General features: G+C 39.1%; 1 protein-coding gene across 1 annotated transcript in view; it reads right to left on the bottom strand.

Moving 5' to 3' along the window:
- The window catches only part of LOC122799885 (cyclin-I-like), a 468,895-nt gene extending 448,786 nt beyond the window's left edge, over positions 1-20,109 (bottom strand). The window contains exon 1 of the mRNA XM_044069255.1: positions 19,782-20,109. The gene's annotated coding sequence lies outside the window, so the exon portion shown is untranslated. The remainder of the gene's footprint in view (positions 1-19,781) is intronic.
- Between the last annotated feature and the right edge of the window lie 218 nt (positions 20,110-20,327).

Below are 20,327 nucleotides of genomic sequence, written 5' to 3'. Positions count from 1 at the left end.
AAGGTTTCCCTGTTGTGTCAGAATGATGTGCCCATCCTTGGGGAAGTAGCTGCTGCTAACAGTAACACAGTTTGCTCCATTTACAAACCTACCCCTCCTAAAATTTTTTTTGACAGGAACAGTTTAATGGTGCTGGCTCACAGTTTAAATCAGGACACTGAGCCTTTCTGTATAGTAGTTTATGGTAAAAGAAAGAAGGATTCCTCTTTTCCTAAAGAAAGTCAAGATTCTGAATCTGAACAGGAAGCTGCGTTTTTTCCCCCTCAGATATCAAATTGCTTGGCTGCAGTCAGGAATTTGCCCTTTCCTCCACTCTAGTGCAATCTTTGAGTGGATATATTTAGTTGGGGGGGGGGATGTAGGGGGCGAAGCCACCCACTTCACAGGGTCTGACAGTTTGTTTTGTTTTTGGCTGGCCAAGGGATTTTTGCCCTGGGAAAAAAATTTGCTGAAGTGGCTGTTCAGAGTTTTGGTAGTTCGATGTTTATATTTCAATGAAAAGGCGTTTGATGAAAACCCCTTTCGACAACATAATATAGACCCGAAGTAGCCACTCCCTCCTTCCACCCCCCTTGTGTTTTGCTATGTTTTTTTTTTTTTTTGGGCCCGGGTGCAGACATTTGTTTTTGTTATTCCTAGCATTGTCCTTTCAGGGCTCAGCCTCTCTCTCTCTCCACTGGCAGGAAAGCTCCGATGGGCTTTGCACCAAAACTTGTCTTTTAGTCAACTCAGCCTGGGCACGTGGAATGTGCCCTAAAGTTTTGCAAGCTGTCCAGCAGTTTCATTCTTGGCAGGATATAACCCATATAGCTAAAGCTACTGCAGCAGTGATCAGCTGAACATCTACAGTTATGAGAAGTTCGACTTACACAATTGTATTATCCTCAGTCTCTTATGACAGATATGGAAAGGTCTAGAAATTCAACATGCCACTTCTCAAACATTCAGTCCCTATTTTCCCCCACCATTTGTATTACTTGCAACCCATTTAGTTCACTTAACACTGAAAGGCACTATATATGGATATACACATGCACATTACATATCAGTTAAATGTATAAAACACAAACACACGCACAAACAAAACACAACATACAACAGCTTACATCTATATACCTCTAAAACCATACAGCCGATGTCACAAAAAAAAGGTGGACTCCTCTGAAGTCACAAACTCATATAGTACTGTGACAGACGGTGTTTCAAAATGTGCGTGTTGTAACACCCATCTACTAGAAGACTCCGTCACGTCTTCCTGAAAGACAAGAAACTACAAGGGAGAGGAAATACTACAGAAAATAATCCATGACATCAGTGTCTTAAGTTGTGAAATTCTGCAATCTTTTCTGCAGTTGTGGCCAGTCACAACATTATCTGGTTTGGAAGCACGGATTTACATGAAAAACACACTGCTACCATTACTAAATGGTGAGGGTCGACTGTCCAGATATCCCACATTAAGTACATATACTTGCAATAACTGTTAAGATGGGTACATTTATGGAATTACTGTAACAAGGAAAGTACAAATGTAGCCTGTGGAGAAGTACACACGGTAGCAGTAACTAGCCTTAACATGGGTATGTTAACTGTAACAGGCAATGTAAAATATTAGAAATGTGATCATCAGTGACACAAAAAGATAACAAAACAAGAACACTCTTCCAGCTGGCCTAGGATTAGAAAATCGGGGACTCAGAAAATGAAACAGCAGTGGCATCATGCCATGCAACTCTGCAGCATTTTAAAGTAAGCCACAATGGGAGGGAAAATCAGGCATCTCTGTACGACAGGAAAAAAAGGAAGCACATTTAGAGAAAATAGTGTTTACATAGTCTGCATTTGCTATTTGGTACTGAAAAGAAATCATATTTTACTTTGTCCCCAACTCCAACTTCCATAACCCAGACTTATTTTAAGAATCACAGCCAAATCCCAATTTTCATTAAACAATTTCATTCACCCTATGATTTCAAATCAACCTTATAGTATAAAGCATTTTTTTATGAATTTTTACAGAATTTCTACTTTTGTTTTTTTATAATATCCAAATTCAAGCATGTCCATACTTAATTTCTGTGAATCCCTCCAAATTAATAAAAATCTAAAATATTTTTCTGTAATGTTTTTACACCCTGAAAAACTTCTTCTTTCGGCTTTTTCCCGGTTAGGGGTCGCCACAGCGGATCACTGTCCGCTCATGATTGGCAGTGGAGTTTTATGGTGTCGAGCTGCCAGCCCGGCGCCAAACCTTCCACAGAAGGCATACACTCGCACTTACACTTAGGGCCAATTTAGAGTGTCCAATCCACCTACAGCATGTCTTTGGGATGTGGGAGGAAACCGGAGCACCCGGAGGAAACCCACGCGACCACAGGGAGGACATGCAGACTCCGCACAGAAGGCACCCCAGCCGAGGATCGAACCGGAGAACCTCTTGCTGTGATGCAGCAACGCTAACCGCTGCACCACCGTGGTACACCCTGAAAAACATGCTCCCTAATTTCAAATTCAATACAATGCAAATTCTTTTTTACTTTTGAAAGGCATAGTCGCCTTTACTGGCAAGTATTGGATTGTCAACCTCCATAAGAAATCTTGACACTATATCATGTCTTTACATCTTCCTATTCTTCCATCAATTGCAGTCTTTCTTCATGTAACTCTTGCCATGGATATATAAGAATACTTTTTCATAATATTATTATTCCATAATTTCCTCCCATTTTCAATCTCCAACATTTATCTTCCAATGCATAATCTTACCATGACAACTTGTTTTACAGCAATACTCTCCTTTTAAAATTAAAAAGTTTATAACAATTCCATTTTACACTTCGAATTTAATATCCGTGTTAGAAGAGCAATATCCTTATCCTTTAAGCATTTAGTTACTTTATACAAATGTAATGATGCTGTATAAACTATAGGGTCTATTAACCCTAAACCTCATTTTTCCTTATAACTTACAAAATCTTCCTTTTCACTGGATTCAACCTGAAACACCAAATTCGTAATATATATTATACACTTCTTTTCTTAAATGTCAAAGGACTACATAAAACACCTACTAAATAAGCAATTCTAGATAACAGAAAAGAATTAAACAATTTTCTTAAATGAAAGTCTAAATGATTTCTAAAACACACAAGTATTTTTCATTTCTTCTATAGAAACATGGAAAGAAAAATTAAAAGTTCTTGCTTCCCAAAACTTACTCTAAATATTTTTATTTTGTCATATTAAATCGAATTCCTATCATCCCTCTAAAACCGAATCTTTTACTTTTTTGTTTATTGAAAATCCTATTACATGTATAACTTCTTGTAAATACTTTATCAATATACACATACTTATCCCATCTTTTGTAACAACATTGGCGCATGTTAACAAAATCAGCATCTTTATCCCTTCGTTAGAAATAACTCATACTTTCCATTTCTTTATTCGTTATGTGTTATCACATTCATTACACATACAAATATTATACCACTCAGACAACCTTGTCCAATACCTTTCTCAAGCTGTACATCTTCACTTAACCTCCCATTTACCAATGCTTTAATTATACTGTACCTATATACCATAACACAAACTTTTTTTTAAATCTTTTTACTTGTATATTATAAACTTCAAATAGCTCCCATAATACAGAAAAGTGAATTGAATCAAATGCTTTGCATTAAATTCCCTACCATTCATTTTGTATGGACATTTATACACAGTAAATCATCTACTAAACTCCCTGATCATCAATAATAAATACTGAGTCAGTTTTTCTTTTATACCATATATATATATATATATATATATATATATATATATATATATATATATTCAATTGTAACTTTGCTACTTTTTTGTAAGATTTTCATAAAACATTTATAATCTGTATTATTTAATACTATTGTTCTACAATTCTGTAACTCCCGTTTATCACCTTTTTCCCCATAGGAGTTTAACACCACTACACAATTCTTTACTTAAAAACCCTCTATCCAGCCATCCATTTAATATCCTTATACACCATTTTATTTAATGTTATATTCTTATACATCCCGTACTCTATTCCATCAAGTACTGTCGCTGATAATATAGTCACTGCTTTTAGGACCTGTTCTAATGCTAATCACAACTTTCTTTTCCAAATTATAAGGGTACATACCTTCCATTTCTTATTTATTTAAAGGACAGGGAATAAAAATATCTTAATACAGTCTTTTACTAGTTCTATAATGTTCTCTTGTGTACTGCACATTCTGCCTAATTAGTCCTTAATGTGTCTCTCTACACTGTTATTAGTTTTATTTATTTTACTCTAATATGGTACAATTTCTTTTTTTTCTTGTAAAAGTATCTTTGCTTGTACAATAAATGTTCTAATCTTTAAAAACAAAAACCTGTTCCTTAATAAAAATTTTCAGTCATTCTTTTCTAAGCAGTCAACAGCATCATTACTTTCTTATACTTTATTTTTCCACATCTATTCTTCTTATTACACAACTCCTTTTATACTTCTGTTTCACTCTGACCAGTCCTTATAAAACAATTTCCACATGATCCTACCATGACTTAAATGTCCACTTTCCATACATCATCCCATTTCACATCATTTACCCTTTTTAAACCATTTTCTATTCTATTATACTCAGAATTTCCTTTTAAAATAATCCAAATTAACCAATGATCTGAAAAACCTGTCACCAGAAAACCTTCTTCTACTATTAGTATACTTTCTGAAATTTAATATAGTCTAGTACTGTTCTCTTTCCTGCTCTACTATATGCCCATGTCTTTTGCTTCAAAATTCTTAATTGTCCATACTTTATATCACATGCTAATTTATCATGCACTTTTTTCTGCTGTCAATTTGCAATTAAAATCTCCTATTACAATTATTTCCTTATTAATTGCTACATACTGACCAATGTTTCTAAAATCTCATCTCTCTTATGTATACATAAATTGAAATAATCCTAATAATTTGACCCATCTTACAGCAATAACTGTGATTCTATTACTATAGCAAAAGTAATATCTACATCTTTTACTGTATCTTTATTCAGAACAAGAATCCCTGAACAACTCTCTTCCTAAATTTCAAACATTTTCCCCACCATACATCTGTTTAATGCCTCTTTACTTGCAATAAAAACCTAATGTCTTCTAGTATAAGACTACTTTCCTGCTTTTTACAGAACTCAAAATGCTACTCTCAACGCTTTAAACTATTACCATTAGGTGCTAGGACTTTACAAGTAATATTGTCTTATTGCAATCATACTCATCCTTTCCTTTTTAAATCCTTCTGTAATTTTCCTTTTCCTCTCGTGCACCCTTTTACCAATAGAATTTATTTTACGTTTTAACTATATTCCATTTAAAATCCTACTACTTAGCCCTTACTCTTCTGCCTCATCCTTATCTATATTAAGTTCTTCATTCATATTATCTTTTTATAATAATTTGTCTAACATACTATTTTTTTATTTTACATTTGTTGACCGGGCTAGTCCAACTGGATACATATCCTTTTTCAGTAGAGGCCCGGGGAGAAAAGCTCCCAAATTTAGGAAAATAATAACAATACAATACGATAAAAGAAGACATAATGAAACAACAGAAACAAGGAGACATCAATATATATAAGCTAGTAGTTTGAACATAACTTTTGTAGAATTGGCCACATGACATGTGTGCGATTAAGGAAGTAAAAAATACAATATAAGCTCTTGAAAGGGAGAAGAGAGAAGAGCTATGGGACGTGTTGGATTTAATCAGGGTTTAGACATGGGCATAACCATTGGGACTTAAGTATTTCTCGGAGATTACTTTTGAATAGGTTAAGGGAAGTCATGAGTCTAAGACTGTTTGGGAGTGAGTTCCATTGCTTCCCAATAGAGTTAGCATAAAGAGCATCACCTCCCGCGTTATTTGATTTGATAGTCATTACCCGATTCCTGTTTGCGGATCGAAGGCAGCTTAAGTTGGAGTAGGGGGTCAGGATTTTGGACAGGGCTGGGGTTTTATCGGGTTGATTAATTATTTTGAAAGCTTCAATGAGTTGATTAAATTTGAGGAGATTAGGCAGTTCTAGCCAGTCAAGTTTCTTAAGGTTGACGCAATGGTGGGTACGGTAGGGTGTTCCTGTAATGAATCTGGCAATATGATGGTAGGTAGTGGAGAGGTTGTTAAGCTCACGTTTATTGAGGAAGGAGAATATTGGGGAGGCATATAATAGTGTGGAGAGGAGATGAGTACGGGCAATGGTTAATTTTGCATGAGGAGTAAGACAATTCCTGATTCTGTACATTGAGCCTAATTTTTTGTTAACTGACTTATGGGCAATGTGCATGTCAAATTTGAGCTTATGGTCAATAGTGATACCTAATAGTTTAGTGTGGGAGACGGGCTCTATGATGGTGCCATTAAAGGATTCAACAAAGAAGGTCCTATGATTCACAGGTTGAGGTTCCTGTGCTATAGGAGTTGTAGGCGAGGGGAAGAATAGAAGTAACTTGGTTTTAGTTGGGTTTAGGATGAGTTTCAGGTCAGAGAACCATTTTTCGACTGTGGCAAAACATTGTTGGGTGGCTGCTTGGGAGTTTCTGAAGAGAGAGGTCAGAGCAGATCAGGGTAGAGTCATCTGCATATTGAATGCAGGTGGCTGGGGGGATAACAGAGTACAGATCATTTATAAAAACAGAGAAAAGAAGGGGACCAAGTATGGAGCCTTGAGGAACCCCAATGTTGTTGGGCAGCAGTTGAGATAGACTATTTAGCCATTGGACTGCTTGTTGCCGGTCAGCTAGGTAGTCCTTAAACCAGTTTAGTGCTGATTTGTCAAGATGAAGGGTTTGCAGGGTGTGGAGCAATAATTGGTGATTGACCATGTCGAAAGCTTTTGATAAGTCAAGAAAGGGAGCAGAGGATATAAGTTTCTTGTTGCGGTTGCTATTGAGTCAACAAAGGAGAGGAGAGCACTGGTCGTACTGTGATGGGGGCGAAAGCCGTGCTGGGTAATAGAGAGAAGATTATTTATGGTGAGGTAGTGAAGGAATTGTTTCCTTCACTACCTCACATAGTGCATAATCTTTGACATACTAACTTTTTCTACTTGTGTTTCTACTGTTTCTAGCTCTCTCTCTACAAATTTGTTCCGCTGACCTTGATCTATTAATATCTCTATTATTTCTGACCCTATCTCACTTCCTTTTTCCTCACATTACCCCCAAATGTACCATTATATTACATTTATAACATTTCAGTTCACAGTTTCTTGCATCATGACCCATCTTTCCAAACGAAAAACACGTTTTAACACAACTACTAATTAATCAGTTTTTCCACATAAACATGTTTTAGGCTGTCCCAATTTTCACCATGCAATCTGTTTCCTTCAACAATTATAATACTTGTATATGCAGAACACTTTCATTTTCCAATCTCAAAAATCACATTACAATCTCACACCACAGTCCACAAACCTCTCTCATATAATTTTGACAAATCCAATACATCTTTACAAAACTTAATGATCTTTTTAAAAAAGTCTCTTTTTCTACTTCAGTCCTAAATTGTATAGTATTTTTCTTTATTTCCCTATAAAAGGCTTTAAATACATGTGAATTCCATGGTGTACATTTTTTCTCATAATCTTTGAAAAAGTTTATGCCACAAATGTCTATTTATATGCATAAATGCTTTTACCTCGCTTGCTTGAATTCCTAGCGTTGTAGTTATTTCATCCCATACCTTACTATCTGTCCAATTTGGTGTCCGCCTTCTCAATACACACCTTAAACAGTCTATTTCTTTATACCAGTTTTTCAAGCCCCACCTTTACCATCCACCCATGAGATTTTATTTAATTGTTTTGTTGACCGGGTTAGTCCAACTGGGCCAATGACCCATTTTCAGCAGAGACCCGAGGAGAAAAGCTCCACAAAAAAATATATTAGCTATACAAGAAATATTAAGATATAATAACAGACATACATGCAATATACAAATGAATACAAAATGATGAAAATAAAGATAACAGAGCACAAGCGTTATATACAAAAGTTCAAAAAATAGTTTTCTTATTAACATAAGAAATAAACCAGAAAATATACCTGTCAAAACTTGAAGGCTTGAACAGATACGAAAGGTGTTAAAAAAGATAGTGAGTTAGAAACAGGGAGACAGATGCATAAATGGAAATGAGAATTAAGTAAGAATTTTATTTTGGAAGAAAAAGACAGTGAAAAAGTATACAGCTGTTTAGTAAAGTGTGAGAGAGACAGAGTTTGTACATTTGTTATATTTTCTTAAGGAAAGCATGTTAAGAACATATTAAGGAAGTATGAGTTAGGTGGGGTGGTGGTGGCAAAAGCAGGAAGGTGAATTAGCAAGGTATTTTTTTAGTTCTTTTTTGAAGCACGAGGTAGACTTGATGGAACAAGCTTCCCAGTAATATGCATTCCAAGTATGGATATTGAGCTTTTACATAGCATTTTTATACAGCTTTTATACATCAATCTGTCTGTTGATTTGTTTGATTTGTAGGTGATGAGTAAGAACGGTTCTGAGCTACGGAGTGTAGAGGGATACAAGAGTAGACAGAGAGGGATGGTCTAAGGGTTTATTAATTAGTGAATGGGCCATTTGTAGCAGAGATAGTTGGAGTAGCCGAGGGAATGCAAGCCAATGTACTTGTTTAAGAGTGAGGGTGTAAGGGAGGTTACAGGCAAATCTAGCAGTTTGATTGTAAGTTTGGCTAGAAGGTTGGCTTGCAGGTGGGTAAATATAGGAGATGAGTAGAGTAAGTAGGGAAGGAGGTAGACTTGGGCAAGAGAAGTCTTCAAGGTAGTGGATAGATATTTTTCAGTTTCTATACAGTAGACCAAGTTTTTGATTTTAACCAGAGGATAGTGGAAGAGGAGAGGTTGAGATCGGACAGTTTAGATAGGAGCTTAGGGTGGGACACGGTGTCAAATGGCTTGGAAAGGTCCAGAAAAGACATGACACCAGCTTATTGCCATCTCTAACCTCAACAATGGACTAGGTGAAGCATAGAAGGGCTGTGGAGATGTTGTAATGAGGCCTGAAGCCATGTTGAGAGGGGTTCAAAAAGTTTTCCTGCAGTAGGTATTTGAGAAGTTGTCTACAAATGCATTTCAATAGGATTTTTGAGACAGGGGAAGGATGGCTATGGGGTCGATAGTTGGAGGGATCAGTGGAGTTACCTCCTTTGTGAAGGGGAATAGTACAGAAGGATTTTCAGATGTCATGGATAGTGGATTCTTTGATAGAGCAGTTTATAAGAATAGAGACAGGATATGCAATAATATTAGCTGCAAATTTGAGAATTTGTGGTTGTCAAAGGAAGGAGAACATGGTTTAAGTTTGAGTAAGAGGGATTTTATATAGGCAGTGGAGATGGGTTTTAGGGAAAAGGCAGTGGGGAGGCATTGCAGGTGGTGGGGGATTGTGTTTGGCTTTGGTCAGGAGTTAAGTTAGTTTACAGATGGAATCTGAAGTGTTAAGCAAAGTTGCAGTTTCGAGGGTTTGGAGTAGTAGGCTTCCCGGAGTGTTGAATCTTGTTCATGGTGTGCCAAAGTTTTTTAGGGTTTGAGTGGTGGGTAGATTGGGCTTCCTGACAGATATTTTTTCTTGTCCTGAATAATGTGCTTTTGTTGTGAGATTTCTTAGTTCTTTGAATTTAAGGAGGAGAGAGGAGGACTTTGATTTTAACCATTGCTTCCAAGCACCGTCTCCAAGTTTCACTATGGACAGGGCGTCTCTGGTGAGCCAGGGAGTGGGATTTGTTTTGATTAATTTTTCTAACGGTGCTAGGGTGTTTAGTATGTTAAGGAAAGTACTGCTGAACTCAAGAACAGCACCATTTAGAGGAAGGTCATACAGGTGTGACCAATTAACTAGAGAGTCGGTTATTAAAGGCTTCCTCATTAAAACTAGCCAGACTGCGGCATTCTCTATAGAGGTAGTTTTGGTGGTGTGGGAATGCAGCCTTTGAATGAAAGTAGGAAGGCAGTCACAGCATCCAATCTAGAGTTGAGGAGGTGTTTTTGTTAATATGGGTAGCTGTTGTGATAAGTTGACTGAAACTATAGTGGTTGCCACTAAGAGTGGGAGAATATAGTAACAGTTTATTCCAATTAATGTTGAAGTCTCCTAGTATGACTGTCTTAGTGCAAATGTTGAGAGATCCAGGATATACTGGATTCTAGAATAGGTACATTATTGCCAGGAGGAATATATATGGCAGCAAATTTTTTTGAGGGTGAACGTGACAGTTGATCTATTTTACTATCGCTTCAACTTGTTACACATCATCATCATCCCTCTGAATTTTCTCACACAACCTTCTAGACCAGAGGGCTGTTGCAACACATTCTTGTGTTGTTACCTCTTCCTCAAAGAGGTCTCATTAAAATAAATCCTCCAGATCCATTGCAGCAGACACTACCGCCTTCTCAAAATCCACACACTACCCTTGAAAAGGGTGGACTACCTTGTCTAATGAATTAGCATCACGATCTCGCCCTGGAATTGACACCCTGCCATAAAACACTTCCATTGCCACAATATCCTCATTTGCCTCATGAAATACACTTGCAGATTCGTTATGTTCACTATCACTATTCCCTCCATATTCCCTGCATTTCTTCCTGCTTCTCCAAACCGCCTCCTCACTTGGACCAGAAACAGGAAGTATCACTGTGAACAGTGCCCCCATACACTAAGAGTATGGGAAGTTCCCTGAAGCCCTGGCCAAATTTTCCCCCCAGTAGTATAAATATCACTTTGGGTGTCCCCTGAAGAGAGGCTACTATCCTAGTAGGACTAACACGGTCACAAAAGATAAATAAATATGCAAATTACCCTTTAAAGTAAAAGAAAAAAAATCCATAAATAGACTTAAAATTAAAAGAAAAAGTCATGGACATTCAGAATTGCCATTTAGCTGAAACACCTGATATCCTTAAAGGGTAATTTGATATATCACACGGTGCCTCGGTTTAAGGTATCACACAGTGGAAAGTCTTGCTAGACTTCCTTTTTGGGTTTTTTTTTTTAACCACATGCTAGAACAAAGTGCGAAAATCTAAAGTTTAAACAGGATATCGGACACTACTAAACTTATGTGCTAGCGTTCTATTTTTTATTTAAAACAACCCAAAAATCCATGTCAGCAAAAGGCAGGGAATCCAGTGTTATGCCCTTGGTGATGGCTTACAGCAGCTTACTTGTAAACTATACTTGTTCATAAACTCCAGGTTCTGCCTGAAGTAATGCAACAAAGAGAAGAATCTGTTCAGGTAGAGTGTCATTTATATTCAGCGCAAGATTCTGCATTATAAAATTTGTTCTCTAAATTGTTCTGACACAGTTCCCCAATATTCTTGAAATTGTAGGCTATATTGCTGGGATTATAAAAGTGAACAATGAATGTGACCAAAGACTATTCTTTAGGGAACACCAGTGATAAGTCCAGAAAACAGTAGTTTCATTAGAACAAAGCATCTAGGCATAGACAGCTTTTATGACAAAAGCAAACAAAGAAGTCCACATTATTAAAAATGTTTATGATGAGAAAGTTACTTAATTTTACTCAAAGAGAGTCATTTTAGTTCACAATATGATGATATGGACGGTGCAGTGGTACAGCGGTTAACATTGTCACCTCACAGCAACAGGTTTTCCAGTTCGATTCTCAGCTGGGGTGTCTTCTGTGCGGAGTTTGCATGTTCTCCCTGCGTTTGCGTGGGTTTTCTCCGGTTTCCTTCCACATTCTAAAGACATGCATCTGGAGCATTTCTCCCCTGGCCTCCGCTGAAAACAGCCTCTGTGGAACCTAGTCGGACTTTCCCTGTCAACAAATGTTAAATAAATCAATAAAATAAAATGTACCCTAAATAAATAGATAGTTTTCCTTTTCACTATTAAATTAACTTGTATGGAACTGGTTTCCTCTTCTCGTTTTCCCCTGACTTTTAATTTCTGACCAAGTAGACGAATGGGTTTTCTGAAATGTTCCACAACGGAATGGGTGTGCCTCTGTACTATTTTGTTTATTTACATTTATTCATGGTTTTATTAACAAAATTCATCCTTTTCCTGTAAAAAGGTCCACATTACCATCACTAATACATTAATATACCATACATAGCACCTGTGAGATTTTCTCTTTATGTATATTATCTCAAAGTTTTGGAACCTGTGAGAGATGTTTTCTTTTTTGAAAATTAAATTATTAGTTTATGGTAATACTCTCAAAAAGGTTTTGCCACTCCTGTGTACTTTTGTTTGACTTTTATTTTTGTATTTATTGTCCACGTAAAAATGACAACGATTCTAGAGTTGAAGAAACCATAACAATATTCTAAACAGCAAAAAAATCCAGTTTTACAGTACATTTTGTACATCCTTTAAATCTAGCCATCCATCGTCTACCCCCTTTTCTCCATTTTTTGCACGAGGCCGGGGTGTCACTTCAACAGTGATAATCATCTCGAGCCAAGGTTTACACCGCCGGGTGGCTACCCATCACAGTAATTCATCCGTACCACTCACACATGCACTTGCATGTACAGGCAATTTAGAATGTCCAGTCCACCTACTGCATGTTTTTGGAATGTGGGAGGAAAATGGAGCACCTGGAGGTACACCGCCGGGTGGCTACCCATCACAGTAATTCATCCGTACCACTCACACATGCACTTGCATGTACGGGCAATTTAGAATGTCCAGTCCACCTACTGCATGTTTTTGGAATGTGGGAGGAAAATGGAGCACCTGGAGGAAACCCACGACAGCAGAAAGGGCACACAGACTCCACACAGAATACAGGCTGGAAAAATATACAAAATAAAACATTATTGGAATATAAACCATAAAAATACAGGCTGGGTTTCATACGCATTGTATGCAATCACTTAAGACTGGAGCATGATTTGAGCCACATCTTTCAGCCCTGCTCAGGTCATGAAAGGACTTGTATGTAGTGCAGCCCAAGTATAAATCACAATCATGAAAGAGTCAAGGCATGCAGTTAGTAAGCAAAAGGGGATCCACAACATTGTCCATAATTCACAAATCCCAAGCATAACTATTTTTTCTGTGTAGTGGGAACGGATTTAAGGAGCTTCAGCTGTGGATGGGGACTACAGCAGCTCAGCACAAAGCCTCCAAGAAAAGATGATGCTCAGCATGACAAATCGGAGCAACACTTCCACCATGTCTTGGAATCACATTCCAAAGAAGATAGAAAAGAAATAATGAGATGCAAAGGCACACCCTGATATAGACTGCAGTACACAGAAACAGCCTCAACCGCGCCCAGCCCACCTCCACTACAATGATGCATGTAAGCAACATCCAATGAGAAAAGCAACTGTACTGGATACTTTTATTAATACAGGTGAACTAACTTCCTCCCACCACACAAGCTGAAGACTGGAAAAGTTCTGAAAACAACATGAAAATGTGCACCCTTGTGGACTTCACTGAACTGACCATAAAGCTAGAGAGACTGCATTATCCTTCTGTTTTACAACCAATCAAGGAAGGTATAAAGCTGGTGGCACAAAAAAAAAGATGGCGTTTGTTGTTGAAATCTTTGCAAAACTACTAAAACATGAGGCTGTTGCAAGCAACACAGTCTGTCACTGTCTACAGCTGCTGAAATCAGCTATCTGTACCCATTCCTGTCCAACATTTTGCAGTGTTCTGCCTGTATGATCCATTAAACAGAAGTAGGCCCATACAGCCAGAACAGTATGTTGGACAAGAATGAGGGACAGATGGCACTTACATGTGTGGACTATGCCTGTGGCGTTACAGTACAAGGATCTTGTGTGCATGCCTTGTGACAATAGAGCTGATCAGGTTTTTGAATTTTGTTACAGTCAGGATAGTGGGTTCGCCACACAGTGGAACACCTTTTACAGGGCTGTGCACTACAACTATGAATAATGTTAAAGCATACTTCTCAACCTGTTAACACAAGATTTCTGGACAAAGACAAAAATAAAGAGGGAACTCCAAGACTTAACTCAAACGTTTGTCAGCATTTTGTGACCAGTCCTCATAAGACTTGACAAAACACTACAAATTTTATGAGGAACAGACCAAAAATACGAGACAAATATCTGGTAATGACAAATATTCGAGAGGTATGCTCTAAAAAGGTATGAAGAATTTCACTCACTTTCTTTGTTTTCCAAAATATTTTTCTACTGGATCAGATTTTATGGCACATTTCAGAAGACGTATAAAAAATAAATACAGTGAGAATTTGGAATATATAAAGAAATAAAAATGCAAAACACGATAAAGTTCGAACAACACTGAATAACTACAGCAAAAAATTAGGTTTACACTCATGAAAATCTTGAAAAAAGCTACAACAGCAATATTGTATGCACACCCACCAAACGACTCAAGTTTGGTTTAGATTAGAACTAGATCTACTGTCAATCACTGAAGGCTCTGCAATCATTCTGCTGTTAGCAAAATAACTTAATATATTGAACATACACTCAAATACCTTTAACATATTACGACGGAAATTTCCGAGTTTAGAGGCACTGAATACATGCACACTGAACTAAAAGAAATTTGAAACAATGTCAGTGATGCTAGTCACATATTAACATTTTCAGGATTCTTATGACTCAAGAATCACTCTGTATAACAGAATTTTTCAGACCGTATATATTTCTAAACGGCTGCAAAGACAGAAAAAGACAAAACAACGGAAAGCGTGAAGGAACTGAGTAAACCAGTGGGGAAAGATGAATAATGCACAATAACTTCCATGTTTTGGCTGTAAAAAGCAGTTGTAATGCATGAAGCTATGAACAGTGAACAGCTCAAAAATATGAAGGAAATAGCATTTAACTCAAAAAGGAGACTATAAAGTAAATAAATGAAAAATGGGGCAAGTAAAAAGAACCCCCTCCCCCAAACTATATCTGAAAATTAACTTTTACTGAATGGCTATCAATAGATTTTTTTAAATGGCCCAGAGAAAATATCCAAGCACGACAACCACTGTACTCAGGTGTGTAGCTTTCCACCAACACAGTAAAGCCCGTAATCTAGTCTTGTGGATTTCCAAAAGGTTAACTGCTCAAAAAGTGTGGCAAACAGCCTCAGCAGAAACTCGGTGTTGTTCTGCCCAAGCATAAAGGATGCCTATGTACAATGTAACAGAAGCTGGGACACACATTCTTTCAAAAGTACTTTGTGAAACAGTTGGCAGACAAGGAGACAAACCAAATTCACTCGCACAATTTCCCCCCAGTACATTAAAAATTAATTACATTGACATACCCTGCAGCTCCCATCTCAAATGATGCATCACTCATGAGGCTGTAAACAAGACATTTATTTACACTTACACTTGGAATCTGTAGCCAGTACAGTGAACGTTCTTACAGAAAAAGCTACCGATACAACCATAGGACTTCAGTGTCAGTAGCCTTTCCAGAAAGAAACATGTCACACTTAGAATATGCCAGTGAAAAATACTAGCCACTCAAGTCCAGAAGGTTGAAATCAGCATGGAAGCCAGAGAAAATACCAAGCGCCTCTTCACTGCACCTCTTCCACAAAGTGTCACTAAACAGACAACAAAGACTACCAACATACCTCGCAGTATTACTTCCAGCAGTAGCAAACAGCACTCATACTACTTCTAATACTTGGAGAAGTGCAATGTGGCCACTAGTCCTCCCAATGCATCTCTTGCAGATTCTCCCATTGTACTGATAACAGCAAAAGTAACTCTCCAATCAATCATTCCACTGCATCTCTTGTGGCAGTGCAACGCAGCCTTTGGTCCACCCATTGCGCCCCCATGCAGGAGCGCTATGTAGCCTTTGGTCCACCCACTGTACCCCCATGCAGGAGCGCAACACAGCCTTTGGTCCGCCCAGCGGATCCCTCACAGGCGAGCAACGCAGCCTTTGGTCCACCCAGCGGATCCCTCACAGGCGAGCAACGCAGCCTTTGGTCCACCCAGCGGATCCCTCACAGGCGAGCAACGCAGCCTTTGGTCCACCCAGCGGATCCCTCACAGGCGAGCAATGCAGCCTTTGGTCCGCCCAGCGGATCCCTCACAGGCGAGCAACGCAGCCTTTGGTCCGCCCAGCGGATCCCTTACAAGCGAGCAACGCAGCCTTTGGTCCGCCCAGCGGATCCCTCACAGGTGAGCAACGCAGCATTTGGTCCGCCCAGCAAATCCCTCACATGCAACGCAGCCTTTGGTCCACCCACCAGATCCTTCACAGGCAACGCAGCCTTTGGTCCACCCACCGGATCCTTCGCAGACGAGCAACGCAGCCATGGGTTCACCCACTGCACCCCCATGCAGAAGTGCAATGAAGCCTTCAGTCCACCATCTGCACCCCCATGCAGGAGCACAACACAGCCTTCGGTCCGCCCACTACACCCCCATGTAGGAGCGCAACACAGCCTTCGGTCCGCTCACCGGATCCCTCGCAGGTGAGCAACGCAGCCTTTGGTCCGCCCACCGGATCCCTCGCAGGTGAGCAACGCAGCCATCGGTCCACCCACCGGATTCCTCGCAGGCGAGCAATGCAGCCATCAGTTCTCCCACTGCACCTCTCGCAGGAGAGCAACACAGCCATCAGTTCTCCCACTGCACCTCTCGCAGGAGAGCAACACAGCCATCAGTTCTCCCACTGCACCCCCTTGCAGAAGCACAGCATAGCCATCGGTTCTCCACTGCACCCACTTGCAGGAGCACAACACAGTCTTTGGTCTTTCCACTGAACTTCTTGTACAGAACTGCAACACCACAATCAGTTCCTCCCCTGCAGCTCATTTAGAAGCAACACATAGCCACTTGTCCCCCACTGCACTTCTTACAAGTATGCAATGGGACCACTGGCCCCTTCTATAGAACTTGCTGTACAAATATCGCACAGTCATTGGTCCTGCGCCAATGCTACTACCCACAACATCAACAATAAGCAACTATTAGCCCTCCTAATGTAATTTTATAGAAACTTATGTAGCCATATGCAAATAATGGCTCTCAATTTATACTTCTCTACATAAAAAAGTGCTGCATAACTAGTATACCTCTTCCTGAACCACAGCACAGCTATCTGCCTTCCTGGTGTGCCAGTTCATGGATAACCATACAGTTACTGGTCCTCCCAGTGTATTCTTTCTGAAACAGTGTGTATTTACTGGTCCCCTCACTGCATTGCTTCTCATAATCTCTCAGAATTACAAACAACAGCCTGGCCTTCAAAGATAGCAGGGGAAGTTGCCTTACTCTGCAGTATAGATAACCTTCTATTACCATACCCATTACAGTTAGCGATAGCAAATCATTCCACCAGCTTAGTTACTTGACAATGTGTTTATCCTTGGAACACAACATATGGACAGCCAACTGTCTAACTGGTAGGAAACAAGAAGTTAGGATTGGGGAATCCCACAAAGACGTCAGTCACTGGCAGAGTCTCACAGAACAGGTGTTAGGACCTTTCCTTTTTGGCATCTACTTCTCTGAAGTGAAGGCAGACAACAGCCACCGACTAACCAAGTCTGCAGATGATTGCAGACTAGGTGTGGTCACTGAATCACCTAAAAACATACATAACGTTCAAGAGGGCCAGATGCAGCCACACAACTGGTTCCAGAGCCATGGACTAAATAATGTGAAAAAAATGCTACTCTTTGGAAAGATGGCCACCCCCTAGAAATTACCATATTGATAAATTCCTGAAAGTAGACCTAGTGGTCAGGGATCTGGGAACGCATGTTGACAGTAGCCTGGCCTTTGATCAAATGTCTGCTCTGGTAAGGAAATCATTCTACATTGCACAACTTAAAGGTAAGGGCATGGCATCCAAGTCCAAGAAGGTCATTGTCACAGTGTGCTTGGCTCTCATCAGATCAATCAATGACTATAACACACCCTTTGGCATGTACCTGACCAAGCATTTGAAAGAGCTCGAGAAACCACAGCGGTTCCTGTCAAAAAGAATACAGGAAATAAACAAGAAGTCCTATGTGGATTTTCTCAAAGCCATATCCTTGTAGTTCTCCTACAGACTATTGAGCGGTAATCTATGTCTAGCCTACTAGGCATCCCCTGATCCCACACTGATGGCATTCTTGTATATCCGCAAAACAAACAGTATCTTAAGTGCCTGTTCTACAGCCCTAAACCTAGTCTGTGACAAACAGGACATGGTGAAGGGACAGTTGTGCGGTTCAAAGTTTAGCCCCACTCTGGGGATGACTTCTCTTCGATGTGAAGCAAAGCTCATCCCTAACCCTAGCCAAATGTAACTTGGACCATTGGATGAGAAATTGCTAATTTACCACTGGTTTGGCACCAATGTCTTGAATGAGCAGCCTGTGAAAACACTTGACATCTACAAGCCTACATATCACAGCTCTTAAAATTTCTTTGGGTTTTAACAGTTAAGATTAAAATGGCTCTTGGGGGCAAAAATCGTTGTGCTATGACTAAATCACAGCACTCCAGCAGTATGTTCCTTCCAGAAGCACAGCAAAGCTACTTGTCTTCCCTAGCCTTTCCAAGAGCAGAGAACAGTTATTGGTCTTCTCAGTACATTTCCCAAAGAAGTGATTTAGAGCAGTCAGGTTTCCCACTGTACTATTTCTGGAAGTACTACACAACTGTCAAGTTTGTTCAGTTTATTCCTTCAATGATCAGTGCAACAATAAGGCGTCTTAGTGTACCTCTACAGGAGCCCCGAGTTCTCCTAGTGTATTCCTCTGCAATAACACTCTTCAGCCACCAATCCCATTCCATGAATATTAGGGGGCATGCACAGTTTTTCCTAAAACTTTTTTTAATGGTAATATCACTTCTGTTTTGTTGCTGTATAAGTCACATAAAAAATCTAAAACAAAATTAAAAAGACTTCAGTAACCCACAAATTAAGTCATAGACAAAAACATACTGCAAGAAAATACATTCTATAAAAATAAATAACAGCAAATAATGATAACTATACGTGAAAATGGACACAGTACTGATTATAGTTCATAAAGGGAAAAGATAATCGACATCTTGTCCAAGTGTACGTGCAAAACAGACAGTTCACGCATGTAAAGAGTCCCACTTCTAAAAGTGTACGTGAGAACGCACAAATATTACTGCTTCAAATATTGCTTTATAAACGAACATATAATTTTCTACCATATAAACGGATTGGAAAAAATGAAACTTGGAAGCATTACCGAAAGCAATGTTGATACCTTTGCTAAATGTGTCTGACCTATAAATAAGGATTTATCTGACCTACTTTTAACCATAAAATCATGGAACAAAGAAGGCTACAGCCTGCTGCGTTGGGGGGAAAAACAAAGTCCTATACCGAACATAAAAAAGAAGACACAGGAATTTTCTTATTGCCTGATTTTTCAAACAACTGAGGCTGGAGTTGGATATGGCAGTCTTCAAACAACTGAGGTTGGAGTTGGATATGGCAGTCTCAAAAAATGTATTGTCCCCACCCCCTGATTTAAAATACTTTTTGAAAACATAGGACGGTACACTGTAGTACACAAATATACACACTAGAAGGGGATTCTCGTGAGCATTACTGAAGCAAAAATAGTCTTATCAAGGACTACTGAAATTCATAGCTAATGCATAGAAAATATTGGTAATTAAAGAGTAAATTTGAAAAAAAAAACATTCCTCCTGGGGAGTGCAAAATAAATGGTAAAAAATATATATTAATAAGCAGTACCTGTCCACCACAACAACAGAGTCACCTCGATGAGGCAAAATCATATGAACCAAAGTTCCCCTTATACTTCCATCTTTAGGCCTTTAACGAAGAAATAAAGGTAATACAAACAGCGTCTGCTCGATCGCAGGCACCCCTAAAAACAATGGGCTTAGTACACCTTGTAGCGAACTCAGAGACCATCCTAAGCGAACGTCCACCGCCTGCACTGTTCTGCAAACACGTCGAAAAAATACAAGTTACCGAAATTTTATAAAAAGACCACTATAAACATAAACCAAAGAAAACACTACAACTGACTTCTTTGTTGACAATTGCTGAAATAAAGGGGTGGGGACGTGAAGCTATTTGAAAGCAGACCCCGCCCCTTTGAAGGTTGGTCGACAGACCTTGTACGTAAGCAAACGGTTGACAGCCACCGGAAGATTAGGGCGGGGCAAGAAATTGTTCACTATGTTTTGGGGGGTTTGGGTGGTTGGATTTTTTTGTAGAAATTTATGGTTTTACACTTGAATACTGAAGTTATACAAATGCAGAGATGGCTTT

The sequence above is a fragment of the Protopterus annectens genome, chromosome 4.part0, assembly GCF_019279795.1.
Source record: "Protopterus annectens isolate FY-2018-M chromosome 4.part0, PAN1.0, whole genome shotgun sequence".
NCBI lineage: Eukaryota > Metazoa > Chordata > Ceratodontiformes > Protopteridae > Protopterus > Protopterus annectens.
The sequence above is the reverse complement of the archived record's forward strand: the minus strand, read 5'-3'. Positions and strand labels throughout refer to the sequence as shown.